Here is a 17,363-nt window from a genome sequence, read left to right on the forward strand (position 1 = left end):
ACCCTTACAGCAGCTAGGTCACGTGACCTAAAGTGACGTGGTATACACATTCCTATGCGGTATACCATTTTCTTTAGAACACCGGCAACATTTCTGGAGCACTATATAGCAGCAGTTTAGCAAGAATGTTATAAATTTGCAAGACCACTAGATGGCAGCACTATTTCCACACATGTAGTGCTCCAGATGCCTACCTAGGTATCTCTTCAACAAAAAATATTATGGGAATGAAGCAAATTTAATAATAGAAAATTTTAAAATTGTGTGCTCTGTCTGAATAAAAAATTTTTTTTGGGGGGGTTTCATATCCCTTTAATTTTGCTTGCTATGCAAAGATACAACTAAGTGGTACAGAATCTGTCTGCTTACAAGCTCATGGAGTGAGTGATGATTATTTTATAATATATGTGTTGTAACATAAAGAGAAATCATAACCTATTTTACTGAAGTTAGAATTTTCTATTCTATTCAGCTATATATTTCTATAGAGTTGGATTATAGAGAGACCTGCACACATTTGAGAATACCCTGGTCTCATTAAAGGGACAGTGTACTCTTATATCCCCCCCCCCCCCCGTTAATTTGTTTACAATTCATCTTAACTTTCCCTTTTAAAATAGCTGACTTAGCTATTGTTTCCCCACCTATACTGAACATTTCTGGTTAAAAAAAACAAAACACGTAAACAAGAAGGCTTAGATAAAATAATTCTCCCAGTGGGGGGCTGTGACAGAGAGGTACTAAAATGTTCATTTTCCATTGTTCTCTCTATGTATTGGTGTTTGAGTAAACAGTGAAAGATAAGATAAGGAAGACTGTGTAAATAACTAGACAGATAAGATAACTAGGTCTGCTCTCAATACAGCTCATTTTGGGCCAGATTACAAGTGGAGCAGTATTTAACACTCTGGCTAGCGTGCTAACTCTGCTAGAAGTAAGCTTTTTGCGAGCATCGGGTAGCGCTCATATTGCAAGTTGAATGTTACATTTTAATTTGCACGCTATCCCAATATGCACAAAAAGACGAAGTTAATCGTATTTCCCCATAGAATTCAATGGAGCAAATAAAGTGGGGAAAAAACCTAACACCCTACTCAATATATATCTGATGTTTTTTTTTTATAATATATATATATATATGAATACGTTTTTAAATAGTGGATGGAAAAAATTTCGTTTACAAGAGAAGTGTTACACAGGAATCTCGTAGTAAAATTTCCTGGAAAAATTTAAACCAATACTATCATAAAGCTATTGTACTGGTACTTTAATTGGATTAGTGGTGCAGACCCATATATTAACATATTTGAATTAGAAAAAGGGGAGATGTTGTACGTATTAATAACACTGTTTAAAGACTGGGGATTTAGCACTCATTTCAAAAGTTAAATAAATGCAACACTCTCAAAGATAAGTATCAACAACAGATTTATTTATACAAGGGCCTCTAGTTATCAACGTGTCTACTTACCTGCCTTCGCCGGCCCAATACGCCCGCCTAAGCTCGCCTACCATCGCCGCTGCGGACCTGAAAAATCTCGCCAAAGTTATCAATAAATCTGTCAAAAAGCCGCGCACCAAGTACGGGGCAATGAGCAGCGGACTGTGATAGTTATCACTCATCCAATCTCGCTGCTCTTCGGCTTTTTGACAGCTTTATTGACAAGCTGTCACTAAGCACCCACACTAACTATACTGTTCTACCCCCTATACCGGCGACCCCGCCGCAACTATAATAAATGTATTAACCCCTAAACCGCCGCTCCCAGAGCCCACTGCCACCTACATTATACCTAGTAACCCCTACCCTGCCCCCCCTATACCGCCGCCACCTATAATAAATTTATTAACCCCTATCCTGCCGATCCCGGACCCCGCCGCAACTAAATAAATTGTTTAACCCCTAAACCGCCGCTCCTGGACCCCGCCGCCACCTATATTAAACTTATTAACCCCTAATCTGCCCCCCTACACCGTCACCATCTATAATACATTTATTAACCCCTATCCTGCCCCCCCCCACACCGTCGCCACCTATAATAAATTTATTAACCCCTATCCTGCCCCCCTACACCGCCGCCACTATAATAAAATTATTAACCCCTAAACCTAAGTCTAACCCTACCCCTAACACCCCCCTAACTTAAATATTAATTAAATACATCTAAATAAATTTAACACTTATTAAATTAATTATTCCTATTTAAAATTAAATACTTACCTTTAAAATAAACCCTAATATAGCTACAATATAAATAATAATTATATTGTAGCTATCTTAGGATTTGTTTTTATTTTACAGGCAAATTTCAATTTATTTTAACTAGGTACAATAGCTATTAAATAGTTATTAACTATTTAATAGCTACCTAGTTAAAATAAAGAGAAATTTACCTGTAAAATAAAAACTAACCTAAGTTACAATTACAACTAACACTACACTATACTTAAATAAATTAATCCTATTTAAAACTAAATACTTACTGTAAAATAAACCCTAAGATAGCTACAACGTAATTAATAATTACATTGTAGCTATTTTAGGATTTATATTTATTTTACAGGTAACTTTGTATTTATTTTAGCTAGTTAGAATAGTTATTAAATAGTTATTAACTATTTAATAACTACCTAGCTAAAAGAAATACAAAATTACCTGTAAAATAAATCCTAACCTAAGTTACACTTAAACCTAACACTACACTATCATTCAATTAATTAAATAAATTACCTACAAATAACTACAATTAAATACAATTAAATAAACTAACTAAAGTACAAAAAATAAAAAAAGCTAAGTTACAAAAAATAAAAAAATAAGTTACAAACATTTCAAAAATATTACAACAATTTTAAGCTACTTACACCTAATCTAAGCCCCCTAATAAAATAACAAATCCCCCCAAAATAAAAAAATCCCTACCCTATTCTACATTAAAAAGTTAACAGCTCAATTACCTTACCAGCCCTTAAAAGGGCCTTTTGTGGGGCATGCCCCAAAGAAAACAGCTCTTTTGCCTGTAAAATAAAAATACAACCCCCCCCACATTAAAACCCACCACCCACATACCCCTACTCTAACCCAAACCCCCCTTAAATAAATTTAACACTACACCCCTGAAGATCATCCTACCTTTAGCCGTCTTCAGCCAGCCGACCACCGATGGAACCGAAGAGGAGATCCGGAGCGGCAGAAGTCATCATCCAAGGGGCGCTGAAGAAGTCTTCCATCCGATTGAAGTCATCATCCAGGCGGCGCTGAAGAAGTCTTCCATCCGATTGAAGTCATCATCCAGGCGGCGTCTTCAATCTTCACCCATCCGGAGCGGAGCGGAGCCATCTTCAGACGAGCCTACCCGGAGCCATCTTCTTCCACCGACGACTGAACGACGAATGACGGTTCCTTTAAGTGACGTCATCCAAGATGGCGTCCCTCGAATTCCGATTGGCTGATAGGATTCTATCAGCCAATCGGAATTAAGGTAGGAAAAATCTGATTGGCTGATCCAATCAGCCAATCATATTGAAGTTCAATCCGATTGGCTGATCCAATCAGCCAATCAGATTGAGTTTGCATTCTATTGGCTGTGTATGCATGTCTGTGTGTGATTGACTGTGTATGCATGTCTGGGTGTGATTGACTGTGTATACATGTCTGTGTGTGTGAGAGAGATTGACTGCTGTATGCATGTCTGTGTGTGTGTGATTGACTGTGTATGCATGTCTGTGTGTGTGTGGGTGTGATTGACTTGTATGTATGTCTGTGTGTGTGTGGGGGTGCGTGATTGACTGTGTATGCATGTCTGTGTGTGTGATTGACTGTGTATGCATGTCTGTGTGTGTGATTGACTGTGTATGCATGTCTGGGTGTGTGTGTGTGATTGACTGTGTATGCATGTCTGTGTGTGTGATTGACTGTGTATGCATGTCTGGGTGTGTGTGTGTGATTGACTGTGTATGCATGTCTGGGGGGGTATGCATGATTTTGTGTGTTCTGTGGTAAGAAAAAAATAGAGAATATGCATTGAAACATTTTTTCTCTTATCTTCTTAACATTTGGTAGTCATGTCCCAAAAAATTCTAAGAAGTATTTTTTTTTTTTTTTAATCTCATGGACAAAATGTGAGATATAACGTATATATAATACAATCACTGCATAAACACATACGAAATACACTGCAAATATAATTTGAGGAAAATATGCTAATAAAATAATTTTTTTACCATTTGCCAATAAAAAATAAAAAAATGTCCCTGGATTTCATTTTAAAAATCTGGTCACCTTAAACTAAACCCACTCAAATACTCAGAATCCCCAGGAAAACTGTGGCAACAGCTGAGCTGAGACAGGAAGAAGGGATCTAAGTTGTCTGTGCACAGCCACTCAACATGTGGTAAAGCGTAGAAACACAACTTCAAACTACAGTAACAAGCAGGAGGCGTGGCCACGCTAATATTGGGTACAGAGCTCTGTATATATGTTATATTTCATAGAGTGTAATTTAAAGGGACAGTCAACCCAAAAATTATTCTAAGTGATATATATAAAGTTTCAAGAGATCATTATTTACAAATGTAGCCCAATTTTGTAATATATAGCGTTTACAAGTAAAAGCACTTTCTGTTTGTGCATGCACTAAAGCTGGGTATGAGTACGATCACAAAGTTACTGCGATCACAAGAAGATGAGGATGTAGCTGATGATGAAATAAGGGAGGGGGCAGACAGACATTTTCAAACGGCAGAGGCGCGAACTGTAAGTGCTTTTACTTGTAAACACTATATATTAAAAAATTGGGCTACATTTGTAAATAATGATCTCTTGAGACTTTATACAGGTAGCCCTTAGTTTACGCCGGGGTTAGGTTCCAGAAGGAATGGTTGTAAATCGAAACCGTTGTAGATTGAAACCCAGTTTATAATGTAAGTCAATGGGAAGTGAGGGTGATAGGTTCCAGGCCCCTCTCAAAATTGTCATAAGTAACACCTAATACATTATTTTTAAAGCTTTGAAATGAAGACTTTAAATGCTAAACAGCATTATAAACCTAATAAAATAATCACACAACACAGAATATATAATTAAACTTAGTTAAATGAACAAAAACATTTGCTAAACAGCATTCTAAACCTAATAAAATAATCACACAACACAGACTTCACTTGCATTTTTCTGCAAACAGTTTTTTCTATGCATTCCAATCTGGACTGATTTATAGACAGGAAGATCTTGTTCCTTTGAAATCTGCTCGATAGCTCAGGTCTGGTTAAACTGATTAATTTCAGCTTGCTTGGCTTTGCTGCAACACAAGCGGACAGCTCCACCTACTGGCTATTTTAATAAATGCACTGCTTCTCAATGCTTTTCAATAGCAGTCACATGACTGGAAAAAAAGGTTGCTATTCTGAAACGGTGTAAATTGAATCGTTGTAAAACGAGGGCCACCTGTATATAAATTTTTGGGTTGTGTCACTTTAACTGGGATAGTTAAAGCGGACATGTATAGATCGAAAAGTCCACATTATTGTTAACCAAACATAGGTCACAGTCCCGGTATTGAGGACAGAGACAACAATTAGAGCAGTCTGTTAGCTGTTCCCAAATATCCAAGCTGGGTAAATGAGAAAAGGGTCAAAGGACCCAGGAGATAGTAAGCAAGTATCCAGCGGAGGTCATGGTATAGAGCAAGCAGAAAATAGGGTTAGTATTGCCAAGCAACATGCAGGAGGGCAACTCTTATAGCAGTCACATACCCATCTGTCGACTGCATATATCCACTGCCTGCAAATACATCATACGGACACCCAAAGCTTCATCTGTGCTCCTACAACGATATATATATAACACCTACGATAAAGGCACTTCAGCCGAAATGCATCAGATGAGAGGCTGACAGCACACTGCTTGTCTTGCAGTTTTTAATATGCTGTTGTTCCTGATGGAAGAATAATAAAAAAATTATACCTATTGCCTTGAGGCTCACTGGTTTTTTCACGCTCTGGTTATATATAAATATTACCTTTTATGAGATGGCAGAGGTGGTGGTACTTAGTATCGTGAGTACCTCCACAAAAAAAGCCCTGGGTTTAGATATATACAGATATATATAGGAATATATATTGAAAAATACATAGAACATATTCCCCTATGTAAAGAACATTGGAATGTGAAATATTTACAGTAAATACATAGTCAAACACTTTATTAAATATGAATATTTAATATATTAATATTGCTTAAATAACGGCTAGATTATGAGATGTGCGTTAGAGGCGATGTGGTGCTAACGAGCAGTTTTCCCTCACTGCTCACTTACCTACAGCGCTGGTATTACGAGTTTTTACAAACCCGGCGTTAAAAGACAAGAAGTGAGCGTTGATCAAAATTTTGCTCATTACCGCACTCCAATACCAACGCTGCTTAAGTCAGCGGTGAGCTGGTGTAACGTGCACGTGCACGATTTCCCCATGGGAATCAACGGGGAGAGCCGGCTGAAAAAAAGTCTAACACCTGCAAAAAAGCAGCGTAAAACTCCTTAACGCAGCCCCATTGATTCCTATGGGGAAAGACATTTTATGTTTACACCTAACACCCTAACATGAACCCCGAGTCTAAACACCTCTAATCTTACACTTATTAACCCATAATCTGCCGCCCCCGACATCGCCGACACCTACATTATTCTTATTAACCCCTAATCTGCCGCTCCGGACACCGCCGTCACCTACATTATTCTTATGAACCCCTAATCTGATGCCCCCAACATCGCCGCCACCTACATTATATTTATTAACCCCTAATCTGCCACTATAATAAAAATATTAACCCCACCTCGCAAACATTAGTTAAATATTATTAACCCCTACTCTGCCGTCCCTAACATCGCCGCCACCTACCTACACTTATTAACCCCTAATCTGCCGCCCCCAACGTCGCCGCCACTATAGTAAATGTATTAACCCCTGAACCTAAGTCTAACCCTAAGCCTAACACCCCCTAACTTAAATATAATTTAAATAAATCTAAAGAAAATTACTATCATTAACTAAATTATTCCTATTTAAAACTAAATACTTACCTATAAAATAAACCCTAAGCTAGCTACAATATAACTGTTACATTGTATCTAGTTTAGGATTTTTTTTTTTTATAAGCAAGTTTGTATTTATTTTAACTAGGTAGAATAGTTATTAAATAGTTATTAACTATTTAATAACTACCTAGCTAAAATAAATACAAAAGTACCTGTAAAATAAAAGCTAACCTAAGTTACACTAACACCTAACACTACACTATAATTAAATAAATTAACTAAATTAACAACAATTAAATCAATTAAATTAAATTAGCTAAAGTACAAAAAAAACCCCACTAAATTATAGAAAATAATAAACAAATTACAAGATATTTAAACTAATTACACCTAATCTAATAGACCTATCAAAATAAAAAAGCCCCCCAAAATAAAAAAAAAAAACCCTAGCCTAAACTAAACTACCAATAGCCCTTAAAAGGGCATTTTGCGGGGCATTGCCCCAAAGAAATCAGCTCTTTTACCTGTAAAAAAAAAAATACAAACAACCCCCCAACAGTAAAACCCACCACCCACACAACCAACCCCCCAAATAAAATACTATCTAAAAAAACCTAAGCTCCCCATTGCCCTGAAAAGGGCATTTGGATGGGCATTGCCCTTAAAAGGGCAGTTAGATCTTTTGCAAGCCCAAACCCTAACCTAAAAATAAAACCCACCCAATGCACCCTTAAAAAAATCTAACACTAACCCGCTGAAGATCGACTTACCGGGAGAAGTCTTCATCCAAGCGGGGCCAAAGTCCTCAACGAAGCCGGGAGAAGTCTTCATCCAAGCCGGGCGAAGTGGTCCTCCATACGGCGCGGAGCGGGTCCATCTTCAAGACATCCGACGCGGAGCATCCTCTTCATCCGACGACTAAAGACGAATAAAGGTACCTTTAAGTGATGTCATCCAAGATGGCGTCCCTTAGATTCCGATTGGCTGATAGAATTCTATCAGCCAATCGGAATTAAGGTAGAAAAAAACCTATTGGCTGATGCTTCTGCAAACCACAGTAACTTCACTGTGGCATACTGTACTTGGTTTATGTATTATTATGTTTATTATCCCACTGTAGAGTTTTATAAATATACCTGTGTTCGCTTGTATATAAAGGTTGTAATAGTCCACTTAATATCAAAAGTGACAATCTTAAATCAGATTACGCTGTGTCTATATCTGAATGTACTAGATAAGTAATGCCTGGCTGAATATCAATAGATTAACTTCATTATGTATTAGCTTATATCATTACATTTGTCAGCTATACCACTGTTTCGTTTTATCAGTATATAAATATGTCCACTTGTTTATACAATATAGCGATCAATGTTAGTATTACACTCCACAATATTGTCTTTAGCCTCAATTGAAGAGATAACGTATCAATGCTAGTTACTTGAATTCTATGGGTAAGCGGCTACATTTGCCAAGCATACTGCTTAGCTAGACGCCATTGTAGCCGTTACACTGTTAGTAAAGTAACATATGTTTTGCTGTTTTGCGCTATTAAGGATTGATACTGGGTCAAAGGTATTAAGTATACCGGTACACTTTTATACACTTTTATACTAAATTCTTTGGTAAATTAATTTGCAACACTAGTCTACTTGCTTATTAAAAATAACTAATCGGGTATTAAGGAATACCCTTCCTTAACATGTTTCGCCGAACTGATCTCGGCTTTTTCAAAATTATATTTAAGTTAGGGGGTGTTAGGGTTAGGTTAGGATTAGACTTAGATGTAGGGGTTAACAACTTTAATATAGTGGCGGCGACGTTGGGGCGGCAGATTAGGGGTTAGTAAGTGTAGGTAGGTTGCGGCGACATTGGGGGCGGCAAATTAGGGGTTAATAAATATAATGTAGGTGTTGGGGGCAGCAGATTAGGGGTTCATAAATATAATGTAGGTGGCGGCGGTGTCCGGAGCGGCAGATTAGGGGTTAACATTTTTATTATAGTGTTTGCGATGCAGGAGGGCCTCGGTTTAGGGGTTAATAGGTAGTTTATGGGTGTTAGTGTACTTTTTAGCACTTTAGTTATGAGTTTTATGTTACGGCGTTGTACCATAAAATTCTTAACTACTGACTTTAGAATGCGTTACGGATCTTGACGGGGTAGGCTGTACCGCTCACTTTTTGGCCTCCCAGGACAGACTCGTAATAACGGCGCTATGGAAGTCCCATAGAAAAAAGACTTTATGAAGAGACTTCAAGACTCGTAATAGCAGCGGTAGTGAAAAAGCAGTGTTAGGACCTCTTAACGCTGCTTTTTACCCTAACGCACGACTCGTAATCTAGCCGTAAGATTTTACATGTTTTCAGCTACTTGACTCCAAAGGATCAAGGTTAATTTTGACTTTAGTGTCCCTTTAAGTAACACATATAGTGAAAATAAAGGGACAGTAAAGTCAAAATGACATGTTCATTATTCATCTAGGTCATGTAATGTTAAATGACTTTCCAGTTTACTTCTATTATTAAATTCTATTTGTTCTCTTGGTCTCATTTTATAGAGTAGGCTCAGGAGCAGCAATGCATTGCTTGGACCTATCTGAACACATCTGGTGAGCCAATGACTAGAGGCATATTGCTGCTCCTGAGCCTACCTAGCTGTACTCTTCAACAAAGGATGCATAAAGCATAAAGCTAATTTGATTATTAAATAGAAAGTTGTTTAAAATTGCATGTTCTGTCTGAATCATGAAAGCTTATTTTTCACTTTACTGTCCCTTTAATATAACTGTATGAGTGCAGAAAGGAGTGTAATTATACAGACCAATATGTTGTATTTTTTGTTTGTTACCTATGTCTATTCTACCCTCTAATATTGTGCATCTCTTTTAAACACACATTAAAAATGAAATCAACCACATGAAAATACAGCAAATGAACATGCTGAAATATTTGTTGAATTAAAACGTTTTAGACTAAATGTATATTTACAATTATTTTGAAACTGCAAATTGATTAGCGCTGCGGAATCTGTTGGCGCTCTACAAATAACTGATAATAATTGATGTTTGTACACAATTCAACCGTAGGGGTATATTGCTTACTGGCTGATAATTACAAGTTCCACTGCTCCATTGGTGATTAAAGGGACAGTCTAAACTAAAATTGTTATTTTTTAAAAAGATAGACAACACCTTTACTACCCCAGCTTTATACAACCAACATTGTTATATTAATATACTTTATAACATTTAAACCTCAAAATGTCTGCCTGTTTCTAAGCCACTACAGACAGCCTCTTATCACATGCTTTTTTATTTGTTTTTCACAACAGGAGACTGCTAGTTCATATGGGCCATATAGATAACATTGTGTTCATGCCCGGGGAGTTATTTAAGAGTTAGCACAACACAGTACTAAATGCAAGTCAAAAGATAATAAATACAAAGTCATGTGATCAGGGGGTTGTCAGAAGATGCTTAGATACAAGGTAATCACAGAGGTAAAAAGTGTATTAATATAACTGTGTTGTTTATGTAAAACTGGGGAATGGTTTATAAAGGAATTATCTATCTTTTAAAACAATAACAATTCTATTGTAGACTGTCCCTTTAATTTTATGATTCAGATAGAACATGCAATTTTTTATACAAAACTTTCCAATTCACTTTAATTACCAAATTACCTAATCAAATCGAAAACCTGTATTTGTCTTTGCAGCGAGTGGGCAGAGTATACTGTACACCCGCTGTCCATATTTACTATTGCACAAATATATACTTGACCTGTCAGTCACCGTAAACATGCAAGTTTGGGGTGATTTATCAAAGGTGTCTGATAGGTTAAAAAAGCAATGGTCTTATGCAACGTGCAATAAGCACACTTTTTGAAGCATTAGCTTCTTCTGAGCATATGCAAGAATTCACACAGTGTATATGTATATGTTTGGGAATTGCTGATGGTTGTCACATGATATAGGGTGCAGAGAAATAAAAGGAAACTTCAGAAAAAAATCTACTGCACATTTGAAATTTAAAGTAAGTGTTATTTTTTTATATTTCTATCATGCATTTTAAAAAAATAAATAATAATATTATGACTGTGTTTAATGGTCTATTAAGGAAGGAACAATCTGTTAAAAATACAAAATGAAAGACTTTAATGTCTATTTAAGTATCTTCTCTGCCAAGCCCCTATTCACTATATCCACCAGTAAATGCAATGGAGTCAAAGTTAAGGTTAGGTGCAGTGATGGCTCAGTGGTTAGGGGGTTAAGTGCGGTGGGTTGTCCAGTGGTTAAGAGGGTTAAGAGTGTGTGACAGGTCCAGCATTTAGGGGATGGGGTGGTCACTGTTGGGGGGGAGGGGGGGATTAAGTGCTGTGTCCTTCCTAGCCTCTTCTGTTACCTCTCATACCCTTATCACTCAGGTATTCAAACCTCTTTAGTGTGCAGCCCCCATGACTGTAATGTATAACATATTCAGTCGGACTATATTCAAATACAAACTCTTTAAGCAGAGCCTTAAAACATATCTTTTTCAAGGAAGTATATGACTAGTTATGATACAGACCAGTGAAATGATCATACTTTTCATTTTTTTCTCATCCCCCTCCATTTAAACAATATACTTATTTTATCTAAAACACCCAAAACAACAGTATCTTCTGCCATAAATGATACCATTTTGGTATTCTATTGACTTATATTGTAACTTCTGTACATTTCCCTTTTCAGTGATTTACCTTACTCTTTATAAAGAAAATAATAATACATAATGAAGAGAGTTAAACATATAGTAGGACAGCCATATATCTTACACAATTATCTTCAGTGCTTGTTTGCTTTCAGGATATCCAACATAAGGCCTAGAATTAGTTCTCTTAAGGCACGTTATGGAAATATTAAACATTTAAAAATATTAATATTAATTATTAAAATCTGAGGATTTTTTTCCCAGCAGGACAATGCTCCATGCAACACAGTCAGGTCAATCAAGGTGCGGATGGAGGATCACCAAATCAAGACCCTGTCATGGCCAGCCCAATCTCTAGACCTGCACAGCATTGAAAACCTCTGGAATGTGATCAAGAGGAAAATGGATGGTCACAGATCATCAAACAAAGCGAAACTGCTTGATTTTTTTGCGACAGGAGTGTCAAAGTCACCCAACAGCATTGTAAAATACTGGTGAAGGGAGCATGCCAAAAAAGGGATAGTCTAGAGAAAATTAAACTTTCATGATTCAGATAGAGCAATTTTAAGCAATTTTCAATTTTACTCCTATTTTCAGTTTTTCTTCGTTCTCCTGGTATCTTTATTTCAAAAAGCAAGAATGTAATCTTAGGACCAGGCCCATTTTTTTCAGCACCTGGGTAGCGCTTGCTGATTGGTTGCTATATTTAGACACCAATCAGCAAGCGCTACCCATGTGCTGAACCAAAAATGGGCTGGCCACTAAGCTTACATTCCTGCTTTTTAAAATAAAGATACCAAAAGAACGAATAAAAAATTATAATAGGAGTAAATTAGAAAGTTGCTTAAAATTGCATGCTCTTTCTAAATCATGAAAGTTTAATTTTGACTATACTACTCCTTTAAAAATCAGGATTATTCCACCAAATATTGATTTCTGGACTCTTGCTAAGTTAAATCAATAGTATTGTGATCTTTAATTGTCCAAAATACAAAAGAGGGCGCTTCATGTCTGCATATCAATTTATCAACCAACTGGTAAAGGTAATAGACACAAGGTACTCACGCAAGATTGCAGCACTCAAATGTGGTGAATTTTGATAGAAGCGTTCTGGAGACTCTCAGTGCTCCAGCTCACTGAACATATATATATACACACACATATCATAATTATCATAATGTGATGATCGTTTCATTGTATGTTCTGTTTATCATTAAAGAAACCAAAAAGGTTTTTTTTACATATAAAATATCACATATTGGTTTCTTTTTTTGCCATATTAATACAGAGCAGTAAAAATGTGGTTGCCCTACCACATCTGCTGATATGTTCAGGTATGTGGCACACTTTTAGATTCAAAACAAAACAAAAACAGGACATGACAAATATCAGGGGCCTTGGAGCTTATAAAATGTGTACATGCGCAGGTATGCAAGTAATAGTTGGGAGCTAGACAGTGCGACTTTTCACTTATGTCAATCATTTGTTTTTCTATTGCATATGTTTGTAAGATTACAAAAACAATTATTTCTGTAAAACCAGAGCTAGGGGCAAATACCACAACTGTTTGGTACCTGATATTGTGATATTCCTTATTGGACATTGACACCTCTTACAAACTATACATTTTTAATATTAAATGTAACATTTTTATTTTCAAATGCAATGAAACATTTATACCATTTTTTTAAAGTTTCCAATTTACTTTCAGTTATCAAATGTGCTTCATTTCCATGGTATTCTTTGTTAAAGAGTTACCTAGCTAAGAGTCTGGAGCACTACATGCCAGGATATAGTGCTGCCATCTAGTGTTCTTGCAAATGGATAACATTCTTTGCAAAGCTGCTGCCAAATAGTGCTACAGAAATGGTCAGACTCCTAGGCTTATGTCCCTGCTTTTCAATTAAAGACACCAAGAGAACAAAGAAAAAATGATAATAGAATACATATGCGGCGCAGGCCTCAGCGTAACTGTTGAAACCCGCGTCGCCCGAAATTTCCCCTTGACATCGGGGAATCACATATACGGCGCCACTAGTTCATAGAGTGCCGTAAGTCGGATAAACTAGCGATGTCCATAAATGTGCGTAAATATAATTTCTGGAGTCACCAGTGACTTACGGCACATTAGAAACTGCCGGCACCTAAGAAAAAAAAAAGTTAAATCTCCCGTAAAAAAGCCTCCGAAAAAAAAACCTGACACGTCAAAACCCCTATATCCGCAATCCCCCACATCGGAACTAATAATAAATATATTAACCCCTAAATCTGCCAACCTCAACATCGCAAAGTACATATTCAAACTATTAACCCCTAATCCGCCATTAACCCACATCGCAAGAAACCTTATAAATCTATTAACCCCTAATCTGCCAAACCCCCACAACGCAAATAACTAATTAAATTACTAAACCCCCTAACCTAACACCCCCTAAATTAACTGCATTACCTAAATTGAAAAATACTAAATTACAATTAAAATAAAAAATCTAACATTACTTAAAAATAAAAAAACCTAAGATTAAATTAATCTAAGATTACAAAAATAAAAGACTAACATTACATAAATAATAAACCAAATGATCAAAAATTAAACCTAATCCTTTATTTTTGATAATATGATTTATTATTTTATGTAATGTTAGACTTTTTTATTTTTTCTAATCTTAGATTAATTTAATCTTAGTTTTTTTTTTAATTTAAACTGTTAGCTTTTTTATTTTAATTGTAATTTAGTATTTTTAAATGTAGGTAATTGGGGTTAATTTAAGGGGTGTTAGAGGTTAGTTGGGCTTAGCAATTTAATTAGTTATTTGCGTTGTGGGGGTTTGACGGATTAGGGGTTAATAGTTTTATTAGTTTTATGTCTTTAGCATAATATGGCATCAGTATTTGTAGCTATGTATAACATTGTTATAGAAAATTGTTGCCATTACTGCTGCCTGAAGAAACATGCTCACTTCTGTGCTGGCAAAGGATTACTCTTTAGCAAAGGATACCAAGAGAACTAAGCAAAGCTAATAATATAAGTAAATTGGGAAGTCAGCTAAAATAATTTTATGTGATCTCCTATGCTTTTAATTTTGACATTACTGTCCCTTTAACAGGGTTTGCAAATATCAAGACTGGCAGCCAGCCGATTTCCTCTGATGTTATTACAAGACAAGCGTTTCACATTTGACACATCAGTTGTAAGAAAAACAATGGACACATAGACCTCGTGTATTCTGCAGTTTCCCATAAGGCTGAGCGCCTGCTGCAGTTGTAGGTCACTGCCCCTAGTCATCACTCTTGCTACAACATGACACTCACACCAAGGACCGACGACTTCATGAATCACAACCTTCCTCGTGTAGTTTGAATAAGCTTAAAAGAGTGAGCGGCTGAGGAGGGATGAGAGAGAGGAGAGCTGCTTTCCTCCGTCTCCCCTGCTCGTCTGTAACCAGAGCCGGGTCAGGAAATGAGTGTGGCTTTCCGTGAAGCACTGGGCACAGACGCTGAATAAATTGGTGAACAAGGAGTGATATTGTGTGCCCGGCGGCTCCCCCTGGCAGGTTGTGCTTTGTTTTGCGGGGGAGGGGGTTTGAAGAATGCTGGAAGTGTGCTAAGTGCAGAGGAATCCAGAGGGGTCTTAACCCTCTGAATGCTGCACAAAGAGAGACAGACTAATACATGCAGGTCACACTCACAACAGTCCTGTTCTGTTAGCTAAAAACGATTAAAGAAAGAGTAATAGGCATGACCTGCATAATGCCAGGCCCCAATGTTCATCATCAATGTTCTGTTTATGTCAGTAAATAACAGAGGCTGTGAAATAAAGGGACAAAAGTTAAAATTCAACTTTAAATATTCAGAGGCAGCATGCATTTTTAAGACGCTTTTCAATCTACTTTGGTTTTCAAATTTACTTTATTCTTTGATGTCCTTTGTTGAAAGGCTTACCTTGGTGGTCTCAGGTGCTGAGATACTCTACTGTGAGATATCTGGTGATTGGGGGCTTCATATGCCTCTTGTCACTGGCTCACCACAACTACTCTCAGTAGTGTATTGGTACTCTGTAGCTGACTTTTTGTGTTTAACCCATTTGCCCTTACAAGTTAGAACATTTTCTTTTTGCACTTTTGTACCCCTTTAAGGAGTGATGGCTGAGGGCTCAGTAGATATTGTGATACCTGAGCCATTTTTGCAGTGACCTCTGATGTGTGAGAGCGGATCCTATCTTCACTGGGCAATATGTACATTAGGAGATGCATGTATGGTATGTAAAGACTAGGGATAATATAAGCTTGTACGTGGTGGGGGACATTTAACTAGCATCACACTGGGACGCTGTTAGTGTTCTTTAATTTGATTTATACCATCCTGGGCAGCCGTGGAAGAAGTCTGGCTGTAGACAATATTACAATATTGGTGAATTAAGTGTAGAGGTGAGAGCTTTATGTTCTGTTTACATTTTGTTTGCCGTTTGAGATGTGCAGACTGGAGACTGTACCAGACAAAGCTCATTGGGACTCCAGCAAGAGCGCTGACACCAGCACAAGTGTCTCCTGGTGTAGAGCACTGTAAAAGCTCTCTCATTCGTCCTGACACTTGTTTCTTTTCACTCTGTGGAATCGACTTGCTATATAAATAATCAACTATTTCCAACGAAAATGAAACAGGAGCCGGAGCTATGAGAGACAAAAGCAGCTTTCATAGAGAGGCACATTTAAAGCATTGGGAAAGTCTAACTGCAGCCATCTACATCCCAAAGCCTGTAAGAAACCTTTGCTTAGGAATGAGCCGGAGGTCGCCGGGCACCTATAGATCTTATAAGGGTAGCAAGTAGCATCATATATATGTTCCTACAACTTTAAAACATTACAATTACTGATTTTTTTTGCTATAAAATATTTTATAAGACCCTCTTAAATAGATAAATATTTCCAAGAAATAGCTTCATGAGGCTGTTGATAGGTAAACTGCATACTTTATTATTAAAGAAACAGTATACACCTTAAAATTTTATATAAAATGTTTATGAATAATACAACAATTTATACTTTCATTGTTTATTTTGCCCCCTTTACATGTAATTTTACGCTTGCTGATTGGTGGCTAAATGTAGCCATTGTGTTTGAATACTGGTGCACAGGCCTTCACAGGATATTATTATTATCGGTTATTTGTAGAGCGCCAACAGATTCTGCAGCGCTATAAACATAGGTCGGAATATAAGGAAACATTTATAGGGATCAGACGGGTAGAGGGCCCTGCCAAGAGTCGCACTGTTGTAGTCAGCTCTAAAGAAGGTGATCGACAAGCAGCTGGGCTCTTAGGCTTACATGCTAAGGGGGTTTAAGGGGATAGCAATGGAGGAGAGGTAACGGTATAAAGAAAGGTTAGTGTAAGTTATATGCATCCCTGAAGAGTAAAGTCTTTAGGGAGCGCTTGAAGTTTTCAAAACTAGGGGAGAGTCTTATGGAGCAAGGCAGAGAGTTCCACAAGATGGGAGCCAGTCTGGAAAAGTCCTGTAAGCGGGAGTATGAGGAGGTAACAAGAGAGTAGGAGGTCATGAGCAGAGCAAAGGGAACGGGAGGGAGAGTATCTGGAGACAAGGGGGCATATGTAACAAGCTCTGTAAGGAGCTTGATGGCCCC

This window comes from Bombina bombina, chromosome 3 (assembly GCF_027579735.1).
Source record: "Bombina bombina isolate aBomBom1 chromosome 3, aBomBom1.pri, whole genome shotgun sequence".
Taxonomy (NCBI): domain Eukaryota; kingdom Metazoa; phylum Chordata; class Amphibia; order Anura; family Bombinatoridae; genus Bombina; species Bombina bombina.